Below are 13144 nucleotides of genomic sequence, written 5' to 3' on the forward strand. Positions count from 1 at the left end.
TAATATCTCTCCTTTCATTGCTCCATTAAATACAAGTACAGTAGAATTATTAGGGCTGTAAGAAGATTTCAAGAATACTGCAAGAAGAAGGAAATGTTGTTGTCCTTAGTTATCTAGATTTAGTGCACTTGTATTTGTCTGTGGTTTAGTTATTTTCTAATGTAATAAGAATTTATTTTCTCAATTTTAAACATGTGACTTACCCAAGGCACCTAGTTTAAATGAAATATCTGTCTCAGAGCTCACCTTCAGTTCTGTTCTCTTCAGTGGAGCTTGCAATTGCTAGAGCACATTTATTTGTTAAGGAGCACTGCAGATTGATAGCAGTTCCCTCTCGGATGCCTTTTCTCTTGCCTCTGTGGAGAACTGGGAGATCGTTGGAGGGAGGCAGTTTCCCATTTTCCTAAGGTGATTTTGGGTGCTTGACAAACTCTGTTTTCTTAGTTTATGTCTTCGTTTGGCAGAATATTGCTGATATTTGCCATTTTATCTTGTTCCTTACAGAGTTCTTTTTGCATCACATATAAAGAATTTAAGAACATAATACTGAGAAATGTAGATCTAGATAACCAATAAATTATTGTAGTCATTAATTGACATGATGATTATTTTTCTTGGTATCTTTTCAGTGAGAATCCTACCAGTTACTGGACTTTTGAAACAATTTTGAAACAGTAATAATAAATAAAATCCCTGTATAATCCTAACATTAAACAGATACTGTTTTTACAATTGAAAATAACAGCAGCTATAATGAAATATATTTAAGCTTTCAAAGTATTTTAGCAGAATTATTCAYGAATTCTTTGAATTAATGTGGACTGCTTTATTCAGATGATGTCCAAGAAAAGGAGGAAGGAAAATCATCAGCAAAAGTTTCTATTTTAAAAACATTTTATATAAGCTTAGTTTGAAATAGAGTATCTTAATGAGTTATGCAGATTCTGTCAAATTTGGTATATTTGAAAACTGTCACAACTGTGATATTGCATCAATATAAAGTGTGAGCAGAATTTATTTATYGTGCTAAAAGAGAGCCTCAAAACATGAGTTTTCAGTGTGTGGAATATATTATTCTGATGAAGAAAATTTAGCTTTAGTAGTTTCTGCTTTAATAGGAGTTGCAAGGTCTTTGTGAGAAGGATGCAGTTTATCTAACTTAGGCACACATCTTGCACTGAATTTCAGGTGTCTACTAAAGCAAGCCTTTTAAACATGTTCCATACATAGTGACTGAAGAAAAACTAATGCTTTTGGAATTCTCCAAGTGGAGACCAGTCTGCCTAGCGAGGCCTTCAGGCACATTTATTTATGTCTGTTAGCACTTATTATTGACTATTAGGAATTTATTTTCAGAGAATGCAACTAAGCATCCAAATTATGATGAACTGGCTTCTAATCACCAAAAATCTCTGAGGTTTTTGGTGACTGAGATCCGGTATGTTATTTATTTATTTATTTATTTATTTATTTTCTGAGCTTTTAGAAGAACAACTCTAGGATCAGAACAGAAAGGAAATTATTGATGTGACTGTTCTCATTCAATGTGAAATACTAAGGCATAGATTACACTTGGAAATTCGCTAAGAGATATATTCTGAAAGAATCTGCAAGAGTTTATTATATACACTAGTGAAGTTTTCCTTATTCCAGTATCAAATAAACAAGTTGAAATACCTGTTTGAAAAGGAGTATTTCAAACACACAACACTTARTTTTCAAGTGTAGACAAGCTTTTAGGCTGACCTGCATTCTTTCCTTTAACAAGGCAGTTATAGTGACTGAAAGAAAAATGCATAGATACTTTTTATTAGATACATTTTAGCCCAAAAGATTAGAAGAAAATATTTCTTGTGTAAATTAAAACAAGATAATTTTTAGTAAGTTGTTTTCTGTACTTAATATCTTAATATTTTCCATAAATTTAAGGGGTGTATGCAATCTTTTCTTTAAATATCTGACAAATTTCAAATCTAAAAAGARTTGCTCATTCAAAAATGCAAAGCCTTTTTTTTATTTTAAAAATGAAAAAGTATTTGAAACGTTTATTTCTGTGCTAAATGTGTTAGAAATAGTACAATTACTCTGATAACTAAGTGTAAAATATTTTTGAAATTTAGATTTTTTTTTCTGATGTTTACTTTGTAATAGTATCTACTCCTAYGGATCTTAGCCTATACACTAAACAAAACTAGTCAACAACTTTGTCCAGGTCCCAAGTGTTTTTGATGATCACAACACCTCTTTGATTTGTTCAGCTTGTCAGTTAAAATTTTCCCCTCTAAACACCCTTGCTCATTTGTTACTGCACATATTTCCTTTGTATTAATATTCAGGTAATTGTTAGTTTCTCTGTTAACAATTATTTGGAATTTTAAAGTGTCCAGCAKTAATGAAGATACTAGCAACAGCAAGTGTAAAACAGCAATTATAAAACAAACAACTTTGAAATAAAGTAAAATGAAGTAGGTACACTGCTATCATACCATTCTTTAGTACAGTGCAATTATATACAAACAGGTATTTGCTTGTATCTTGTGAGTGCAGTCTAAGCTGTGAAATAATTCAGAACTCAAATTGAGAAGCTGAACAAAACGAGTCCCTTGGCAATGCTTGTACATGAATGCCTAGTTTTCCAAACTAGAATATAAAAACAAAAAAATCCAATTCATGAAGGAGCATGTTGCAAAAGTTGTATCTTGGTCACTGTATGAGTGCCAGTAAAAGAGACAAAATAAGAGCAATACAATATTTTACCATGAGGACAAATATAGTAAATACATTATTTTTAAAAGTGCATTGCTTGATCTCTTGCATATTATATTCTCTCTGACTGGAATTTTCATAAGAATTCACAAGAGAGAAACAACTAATTCCAAATAGTTTCACTAGGATTTCAGTGCTTGCCCAATTTCTTCTCCTGCTTGATTTTTCATAAAAGGTAGTGCCAAACGGTCAGCTGATGAAAAGCATTGCTTCATTTACATTTAATTAATTCCAAATGCAGAAAATAAAGTCAAGGGAGAGACTTCTCCATTGTCAGCAGATAAGGATTTAATATTTGATGGCTGCTTGTTGTCATGGAGATGACTGTAATGCTATCAATTAAGATTTCACTTTGAGATGAAATATTAAAAATGGAAGTGAGAATCCTACTGCCACCAAATGACCCTCAAAACCCCTGTTCCTCAAGCAGTGTCTCTGTTCAGTTATGGAAGCTATGAGCAACCTGAATCTTCTACAGCAGTGACTTCTTACACATGAACATATCAGATGTAGGGTAATGTAACCCAGTGATTGAGCCCTTCAAAACCACAGCAGTTGTCTCGAAATATTGATCCTATAACAGGGAGCATTGAGAAACTTAACATAGCTATACCTGAGCAGCTTTTGATAAGGTCAGCCAGGCCAAGCATTGTCGAAGCCCAGGAAGGTAGCGGTAGACGTGTCAACTGCTAGAGAGACATCAGGATGAGGGGAACAGCTGAAATTTCTTAGGTGCAGAACATCACCACTTTTCTCAGGAAAGGCTTGACTGCCAAGATATTTGGTACTGTGCTGGAGATTAGCAGTGATAACACACTTTTTGCTACCTTAATGTCTCACTTGGACTCACTTGGAATGTGTTCTAAATGTCTAAAAGAAGCTAGCCATCATTTCTTCCACGCAGTGGAGGAAGCAGCAAGTTTGAATTCTTCAGTTGAATCCTCAGGTCTTCTTTTGCTAGAYTTACTTGCTTGATGTCCTTTTGACCATACTCAGGGAACCTAAGAACATTAAAGGCAGAGCTACCCTGTCTGTCATTCAGTTCTTTTTGTTCAGTATCATCAGGAAGAATGCAGTTCTCATCTGCTTCTTTGTACAGTGTTTCAAGCTTAGATGTATAAAAATGAATTTTATTATTATAAACTGTTCTTAAACTGAACTTCTGCCAGTAAGTGGAAGAACTGACTATCTTAACTGATAACTACATTTTTGACTGCAGATTCCAGGAGTATGAGCACATGCAGAAACATAGTTTTCTGGAAAGGTAGATAGGTACAGCCCAAGTTCTCCTACAGTCTAATTAAGAGAAATTTCAAGTCTTTGTTGGCTTTGAGCTTTGTTACTTTCATTAAAAGAAATCATTTTCACTAAAAAATAAAATAGAAAACCATGGAGTTTGGTGGTATGCAGTTCCCTGCAAACATCATTGATGGCACACTGTCTTCCTCTTGGTGAAGCTGAACTCTTGTACAACCAGGAATGTACTTGTACAACCAGCTCTGTGGAAAAGGGCCTGGGAGTCCTGGTGACCACAYGGCAGCAATGTGTCCTTGTAGCCAAGAAGGGTATCTTAGTGTGCATTAGGAAGAACGTAGCCAGAAGGTCAAGGGAGGTTATCCCCTCCCCTCCCCCCCACTCAGCGCTGAGGAGGCCACATCTGGAGTACTGGGGAAGTCCAGTTCTGGGCTTCCCTGTACAAGAGAGACATGGAGCTACTGGGGAGAGTCCAGTGTACGGCTAAGAAGATGATTAGGGCACTGGAGCATCTGCCCTGTGAGGAACGGCTGTGAGAGCTGGACCTGTTTAGCCTAGAGAAGAGAAGACTGAGAGGGGATCTTATCAATTTCTACAAATACCTTAAGAGAGAGTGTCAAGAGGATACGGCCAGACTATTTTCTGTGGTGCCCAGCGACAGGACAAGTGGTATGCAAGCAATGGGCACAAACTGAAGCACAAGAAGTTCCACCTGAATTTGAGAAAAAACTCCTTTCCTGTGAGAGTGACAAAGCACTGGCTCAGCTTACCCAGAAAGGTTGTGGAGTCTCCTTCTCTGGAAATATTCAAAATCTACCTGGACGTGATCCTGTGCAATGCGTTCTAGGTGACCTTTCTTGAGCAGGGGCAAGACCATTGAGCAAGACTAGATGGTCCCCAGAGGTCCCTACCTACCTCAACCCTTCTATGATTCTGTAAACATGGAAGACATAGAATAGAACAATTAGAAAAAGAACATGAATACTAGACCCTCATTCAGATTCTATAAAGCCTTGTCAACATAATGAGACACCCCTGAATTTCAAAGACTGCGGTTCCCAACTTTTGGAACTGCCTAGACAATATTTTTCTTTTTTTAGATAGGCCCTATAGGTTTGCCCTGTAGGTTTGAATCCTGTCAAGCCTACAGACCATCAACATGACCATTCAAACATCACTTCCTCCAAGCTCAAGAGCGGTGCATCCCTATGAGTAAGAAATGCAGCAAGAGGGACAGGAGWCCTGCATGGGTGAGCAAGGAGCTCTTGGCCAAATTCAGACAGAAGAAGAAAATACACAGACTGTGGAAGATGGAACAGGCTACTTAGGAGAATTACAGGAATGCAGTCAGAGTAGGTAGGGATGCTGCGAGGAAGGCTAAGGCCCAGTTGGAATTGAGTCTGGGAAGGGATGTCAAGGACAACAGGAAGGGCTTCTTCAAATACATCAGCAGCAAGAGGAGGACTAGGGAAAATGTGGGCCTGCTACTGAATGGGGCGGGAGCCCTGGTGACAAGGGGTACAGGGAAGGCAGAATTACTGAATGCCTTCTTTGCGTCAGTCTTCACTGCTAAGGGCAGCCCTCAGGAATCCCATAGCCTGGACATGAGGGAGAAATTCTGGAGAAGGGAAGACTTTCCTTTGGTTGAGGAGGAAAGGATTAGAGACCTTCTGGGCAGGCTAGACATCCACAAATCCATGGGCCCGGATGGGATGCACCCACGGGTACTGAGGGAGCTGGCGGATGTTTTTGCCAGGATGCTCTCCATCATCTTTGAAAGGTCCTGGAGAACTGGAGAGGTGCCTGAGGACTGGAAGAAAGCCARTGTCACTCCAGTCTTCAAGAAGGGCAAGAAGGAAGACCCAGGCAACTGTAGGCCAGTCAACCTCACCTCCATCCCCGGTAAAGGTGATGGGACAGCTCATTCTGGATGTCACCTCCAGACATATGGAGTAAAAGAAGGTGATGAGGAGTAGCCAGCATGGATTCACCAAGGGGAAATCCTGCTTAACCGATCTGATAGCCTTCTATGATGGAATGAGTGGCTGGGTAGATGAGAGGAGAGCAGTGGACGTTGTGTACCTTGACTTCAGCAAGGTTTTTGACACTGTCTCCCATAACATCCTCCTAGAGAAGCTCTGGAAGTGTGGATTAGACAACTGGACAGTGTGGTGGATTGAGAGCTAGCTGAAAGGCAGAGCTCAGAGGGTCATCATCAGTGGCATGGAGTCTAGTTGGAGGCCTGTGGCTAGTGAAATAGAGGTTCCGCCTGAATGTGAGGGGGAATTTCTTCCCTGAGAGAGTGGCGGAGCTCTGGCACAGGTTGCCCAGAGAGGTTGTGGAGTCTCCTTCTCTGGAGATCTTCAAGGCCACCTGGATGCAACCCTGTCTAACATGCTCTAGGTGACCCTGCTGAGCAGGGAGGTTGGACTAGATGATCTCCAGAGGTCCCTTCCAACCTTACTGATTCTGTGATTCTATGATTCTGTGATAATGGGAGAAAGAAAATAAACTTTTTATTCAAACTTTTAACATATGCATCTGTATATATTTTTTACAAGTAAAAGTTTGCCTTGTATTTTAGCCTCATTCAAAACATGTTCTTTTAAATGTTTCTGTACTGTCAATATTCCTCATGATTATTTGAGTATCTTGGCCCTCATTACCATGCCTAGAGAGTTCCTACTATTCTATACTAACAATATATATTTGTCATCAACATTAGGAAGATATTTATCAGTTTAAGATTTTTCTGTACTTGAAAGATGCAACTTTTCCATAGTGGAGTGGGTCCTACTGGTGCAATTATTAGGAAGTATCAAACTGTCAGATCTCATCTGGGCTTGTTTGTGACTATATAATCTTTTTCTTGACACTGAAAACATTTAGGTCACTGTCAGAAGTTCTTAGTACACGGGAGAAGGAAAACCGCAAGATTTTTGTTTAAGAATTGATTTAGGTTTTCTTTGGTCTTTTCCTTCTTTTTCTTTTTTTCTTTCTTTTTCTTCTTCTTCTTCTTTTTTTTAGGACACTGAAGTATGTATTTACTTTATGTCAGATTCTTAGAAACCAGTGCATCTTAACCATATCCTCCCTCCCTTTACTGATATCTCTGCTTTCCGTCTCCAGTGAATTATTGCACTCTCTGAATGTCCCTAAGACTCAGATAAGTCTAAAAGGTGTGTGTCCTCATTTTACTTGTAAAATGCCATAGCAGCTGGGCTATGCTGTGCTGCTGTGACCGAGAAGCTGTGTTACTCTGGCTCTGCAACCAAGTTAGAAAGCCCAGCTCTTTGCTTCGGTGCTTAACTTCAGGTTGTAATCAAACGAAACAAGCAACAAATCAACTAAACAAACCAAAAAAAAAAAAAAGGGGGGGGGGGACACAGTTTAGGAAAAGGAGTTCAGAATCCCAGAAGGAGTACCTGGGATTGGATGTTCAAGATATCCCCACTGATGGTGAATAATGGGCTATCGGCACTGCATGTCTAGGTCATGCCAGTCTTGTACCCATTTTCACCAACTATCAAAACTATTGACTCTCCAAACTCAGACACTCAAATACTTAAAAAGCTCAGTCAGCACACGTTCCTAACAGGTCCAGCTCTAAGCAGTTCCCTGGGCAACAAGTACACCTTTGYGATTGCTTTTCTAAAGCATTTCTTCTTTCTATGTAGAAGGATTGCTCAGGAAGTCCAAGTATTTAGAAGGATTTTTCTTCTAGGGCCAGCCAGACTGTTTCTTGACTTTGCAAGGTCTAGGTATGCAGTCCAGACTCTTGTGCTTGATACTTTGCAAGTTTTAAGAAGGATTCTATGTCTGGATTTAATATAGCTTGAGTATCTCCCCTTCTATGGGTAAAGAAAGGGCAGTTCTAAAGCTGGAAATCTGTCTTTGAGATAGTCAGTCACTGGCTTTTTYGATAGATAATATTGTCTGTTACTATTAAATGTTCAAAGACACGCATATTCAACAGCAACAAAATGATTCTTTGTCTTTATTTTTTTCCTAAAATATTTGGCCTCGCAGGGCAGCCTCATGCTGTCTACATCCTCCACCAGTTTGTCACAGTGCAGCCGTGGCACTGGACCACAAGCATTTGCAGCTCTCCTACCTTCAATGCCTTCTGCCCCCACAGTTTTCTGGAGAGGGGCTGTGATGGTTTATCATTTAATGTGATTATGSCAGGGAAACAGATAAACCTGTGTTTAATTCAAATACTTATTTTATTATCTAAGATTAATAAGGTAATAACAACTAAAACTATCAAAGCAAYAGTACTGAGCAGAACACTAAATCAGAACAATGACAAATGACGTTTACAACACACACACCTCACTCGCACCTGACCTGCCTGYGCTGGGGAACCTTGCTCCTGTGCCCCCGTCCTGATGGGCAGCTGGGGAGGAACTGTGGTTCACTCAGACCGCTGGCAAGGATGAGGACATGCTCACCATGGTCCAGGGCAGGGTCCACCGTGTAGCTTTGTCACAGGTCCAGCAACAAGGCAAAGACTCCAGCGCCTCCTTCCGCGAAGCCCCAGTGCTGCCACACCGRATTTAAAGCTTCTGGTGGCTGTTCATCCAGGTCTTTGGAGGAACCCCTCCCACCATGCGCATATCTCATACATATCTCACTCACTTCCCCACCACCAAGTTTGCCTTACCACTCCAGGTTTATACTGCCAGTTTTCTGGTCTGAGCATTACATAGGTTGCCTAATCAAATAATACTTTAGATGATGTCATCTAAACAGCACTCTTTTCTTCTACTCCTCTGGATTTGTTCTTTATGTTAAGATCTCCAGACTGGTTTGTTTACTTTTTCATGTTGTTTTCAGGATAGCACCATCACTAGTCTCCAGGCAAACATTGTTCAATTCTTTCCACCAGACACACTTAATTCCCCTTTCCTACATCAGAAAGCTATAAACATTACTAATACACATTTGTCTCTGGCAAGCCCTGGTGCCATGCAGACTCTTCCACTCTTGGGAGTACTTATTTTGAAATATTTTTTGTTGTTTGTTTATTTGGTTTTCTGGGCTAAACTCTTAGTATAATGAGATTCAGCTGAAATGATTATACTGTTTCTAAATATTAGTATGAGTGAAGCACAGAAGTTTAATGTATTTCTATTTCTACTTGAGCTCTGGTTCTAATGCACATCTGTACACTTTCATAAATTAAATTTCAGAAATTTCCATTTGAAAGGTGGAAAATCTGTCCTGATTTCCCTAATTCCTATGTTCCTTCCTTTCATAGTTATGGAATTGGCTTCTTAAAAGAGTCCTTTATCAGCTCTACCTATCAAAAGGTTGCCCTAAATAAATTTGGCTTTACTTGAAATTTATTTGCTACTGAAGTAGTACTAAAGTAATGTGTAGATCTGTAGCCCCAAATTTAAACAGTGACAGATCTGAAGCAAAACACTGCCACCACTGGGGAAGGTGGATCTGGATCAAAACTTTGTGGGTCAGACCCATGTTTAGCACTGATTTTATACTTTACTGTATACCCACTGTATCCATTCTACATTGATATAACTCCATGAATCTAGTATAAAGGAGTAAAAAATCATGCTCAGGTGTTGACAGGAAATGTGATTTATCAGTATTTTGCTGTCTTCACAATATAATATAGATTATTAATGTTGAAGTAGTATACAGACACAGCTCTGCCTTAAGCGCTATATCAAAAAATGGCTGATTCATATATTTATTACTTCTAATAGCTTTTCAAATTGCATGAACCAAGAAATCAGCAATAGCCATAGAACATGACCTTTTCTTTTAACAGAGATATTAATGCAATCGAATGAAAATAACAACTATGTTCATAGATACAATAGAGAATAATAAGAAATTTATATGAATATTCATATATTGAACTCAGAGAATAGGAAACTTGTTAATCATCATTTAAAACATGTTTCTAGAGTACAAATATATCACTGCTTGCCTTTTTTCCAGTGTTGATGAAAATGAATAGTACTTGGGGACTAAGACTGCCTATTAAAGTGATGTGATACATTACTATGCTTGCACAGAAGAAATGAGCACAGATGGCGGGTCTATTACTTCTCTAACAAGAAATTTGTCATTTTTTTTTCTTTGGGATTCAAATCGGAGCAACACTTGCTCAAGTCAGGCTACCTCTGTGGGGATCCTTAAAATGTTTTTTTGCATTGGTTGTACATTAGGAGTAAAAGAAGCAGAAAGTGATTAATGCTCTATTAAAACTTTATAATGAATGAAGTCTCTCAAACCAAGAGTCTGAAATTTTTACATTTTCCCCCATCTTAAGAGAAACATATTTTGCATATAAATGAAAGTCAACAGGGATGAAGTTTTATGTATCATATGTAGATTCCCAATAGCTCATTTAATTCTGACAGATCATTTAGTCCACATTAGAAAGTCTGAAGATGTTATATTTGTAGACATTTCTTAATTAAACATAATGAAATTTGGAAAATAAAACAACAACATAAATATAAAGTTAGAATTTTTGTGTGCAGAAAAATACCATATTTCAATCATCAGAAGAGCAGATTAAGCAGGAAGAGTTGACTTTCATAAACTTATTTTTATGGTAAGAATCAATAACACTATGTTTCATAAGGCTTTGTGAATGCCTTATTTTACACCTGAAGAAACAAGTGTTTTCGACCTGACTAGTGCCTTGTCAGTTCCTGTAATTACAAAAACCTCAAAATTAAATGATAGTTTTTAATGTAAATTGCTCAAAGCCAAAACACTTTTCATTGAACGAAAATTTAATATGAGTTAGGATTTCTAATGCCAGGAAAAAATGCCATCAAGTGGGTTCATTTACTGCAGTATGTGGGATGTATTAACACTTGGGGGTTCTGTACTGCAACCTGTATCATTTAGCCATGCAGCATCACATGAAAAGAGTTGTTCAAAATTTATGCTGTGAATTGATACACAAAATCAATATTACAAAATTTGAGGAGAAGGATTTTTGCTTTCAGACGCCAAATTGTATTACATTCCTTTTCCTTTTCCATGCAAATGAGTATTAGGTTTTATTTGTCATTTACCCTTTTACTTTCCATATGTGATGCTTTATAAGAGATGCTCCTGAGAGAAAATTGGCATCCAGAACCTAGAGAATTAATTCCAAGGTCAGATTCTCCCTGACATAAAATTAAAAAGTCTTGAAGGAGTAAAATTCTTGTAAATCTTAAATAATCCAATTCCTGAAAAGCAGGAGAAGTTTGTTTAGGCTAGAGAAAGATATAATAACCCCTGTAGGCTTGGAAACATGTTGGAATATCTAGTAGACTTCAGAATAAACCAGAGGCCTTGGAAACCAGTAATGACTGTACCAATCCTGGATCCAAAAGTTTCTTTATTTGCGCTTACCACGTGGAAATAACTGAGGAAGGAATGATGACCAGCCTTGAATGAGCTGGTCATCTCCAATGAGATAAATTAATTAAATTGTAGCCTAGTCAAATCTCAAATTTTATATAGTTTACTTCTGTATGGTTTATTTCTTCCAGCATGGTTAGAGAAATGGATGTGGTCAACTGAATTACAGAAAGAAAATGGTATTCTTTTCCAAACAGTTCTAAAGATCATTGGCAAGTAATAGTTGGTTTTGTAGCATTTGAGAAAAGGTATTAATCCAGGAGTTCTGAGAGACAGAAAATGAGAATATAGGTTTTATATCCTACGAAATAAAAAGCGAGAGAAGTGAACGATGAACACCCACAAACTTTTAAGATTTTTTTTTTTATATATATTGTTGTAGTATGAAGAGAAATTGCCATACCRGTTGTCTTTATAGTGCCGTATACTTCAGCTGAAAAGGGGAAGGAAATAAGGAATTCTATATCAAATTATCTATTTTGATTTAGATAAATGACTATGAAAGATGGATTTCTGAGGATAAGAGCTAGGGAAATTAGTATGTGGCTTTTATTATTTATTTATTTATTTTTTTTTTAAGAAGCTCCCAAAAGATTTGTGGATGCTACGGAAATAGCTTTGTTAAATGTTCTCTCATGTCTAGCAGATAGGCTGCAGATTCTGTATACATCCCAATAAAAAGTTTTATTCCATCACTAACATGGGCTAAAAAAGGCGTCCGCTATAAACCACTCTGTGGAGTACATCAAGCATTCATATATTCAGTATATCCAATGCTGCTATGAAGATTCTTTTTAAAATCATTTCAACTGCCACATTCTAATGAACTACATTAACTACATTAAGCCTTGCTTTCCTGATTGTGCAGCATTAACATCTATTTCAAGTAATAGGATGACTAGTGAATCAGTAATGGCCTCAGTAATAGCCTTAGTAATAGGCTTATTATTTTTAGTATTTACCTTTAGCTGATATAGTGTGTCCTGAATATTGAATACAGCTGATAATGTATTTTCTCTAATGAAGAATGAATAAAGCTTGGGCCTTTAAACTTTGACTTGTGACTATTCCTAGGTGATCATTGCTGCAATATCTTGATGCATAACTAAATTTAAATTTGATATTATGTTTACTTCCTTTGAACTTGACTGAATGCTGAAGAAATAGAGAGTACACTTGCCCTAAATAGTGTGTGTAAAGCTGTATGTAGAGGGTCTCAAATTTTAGTACTTTCTGTGCAAAACTGAATGTTTAAAAGACCTAAGCAAAGAAAGACTGCTGGATTTTTATCTATTTAAAATCAGCAAAAGCCCTGCTGGGCCTCAGAATTTGGCTTTTCAAGCATGTTGCAGAACTTATAGTCAGAATGAAATATCTCATTATAATGCGTAAAGAAGCTAACAATTTTTGTCACATGTATATAAGGCAAATTGTAATTTCTGACACCTAGAGAAGACAGGGTCATTTTGTACAAAGGGGCTAATATCTTTCTGTGAGGATGACCAGTGCCAGTTTAGAAATGGCATCTGGGTTGTTGTATGCATCCTTAGGACTACCCTGAATATTACTTAAGTCAAGTTGATATTTAAGCAGATATCAAAGATAATATATTGTTGCTATGTGGTCATATCAGTTTAATGAACATCATTCATTGTTTAGTACTCTTAAGTACTATAAAGTGGGGAAAACATGTTCATTCTTTTCTAGTGATATTTCTCCCCTTTTT

At 37.5% G+C, this 13144-nt stretch overlaps 1 protein-coding gene across 1 annotated transcript in view; it reads left to right on the plus strand.

The window, feature by feature from the left end:
* The window catches only part of GPC5 (glypican 5), a 712598-nt gene that overhangs the window by 252721 nt on the left and 446733 nt on the right, over positions 1-13144 (plus strand). The gene's annotated exons all lie outside the window — the stretch shown is intronic.

Source organism: Rhea americana, unplaced genomic scaffold (assembly GCF_003343005.1).
Source record: "Rhea americana isolate MKP2758 unplaced genomic scaffold, rheAme1 scaffold_23, whole genome shotgun sequence".
Classification (NCBI taxonomy): domain Eukaryota; kingdom Metazoa; phylum Chordata; class Aves; order Rheiformes; family Rheidae; genus Rhea; species Rhea americana.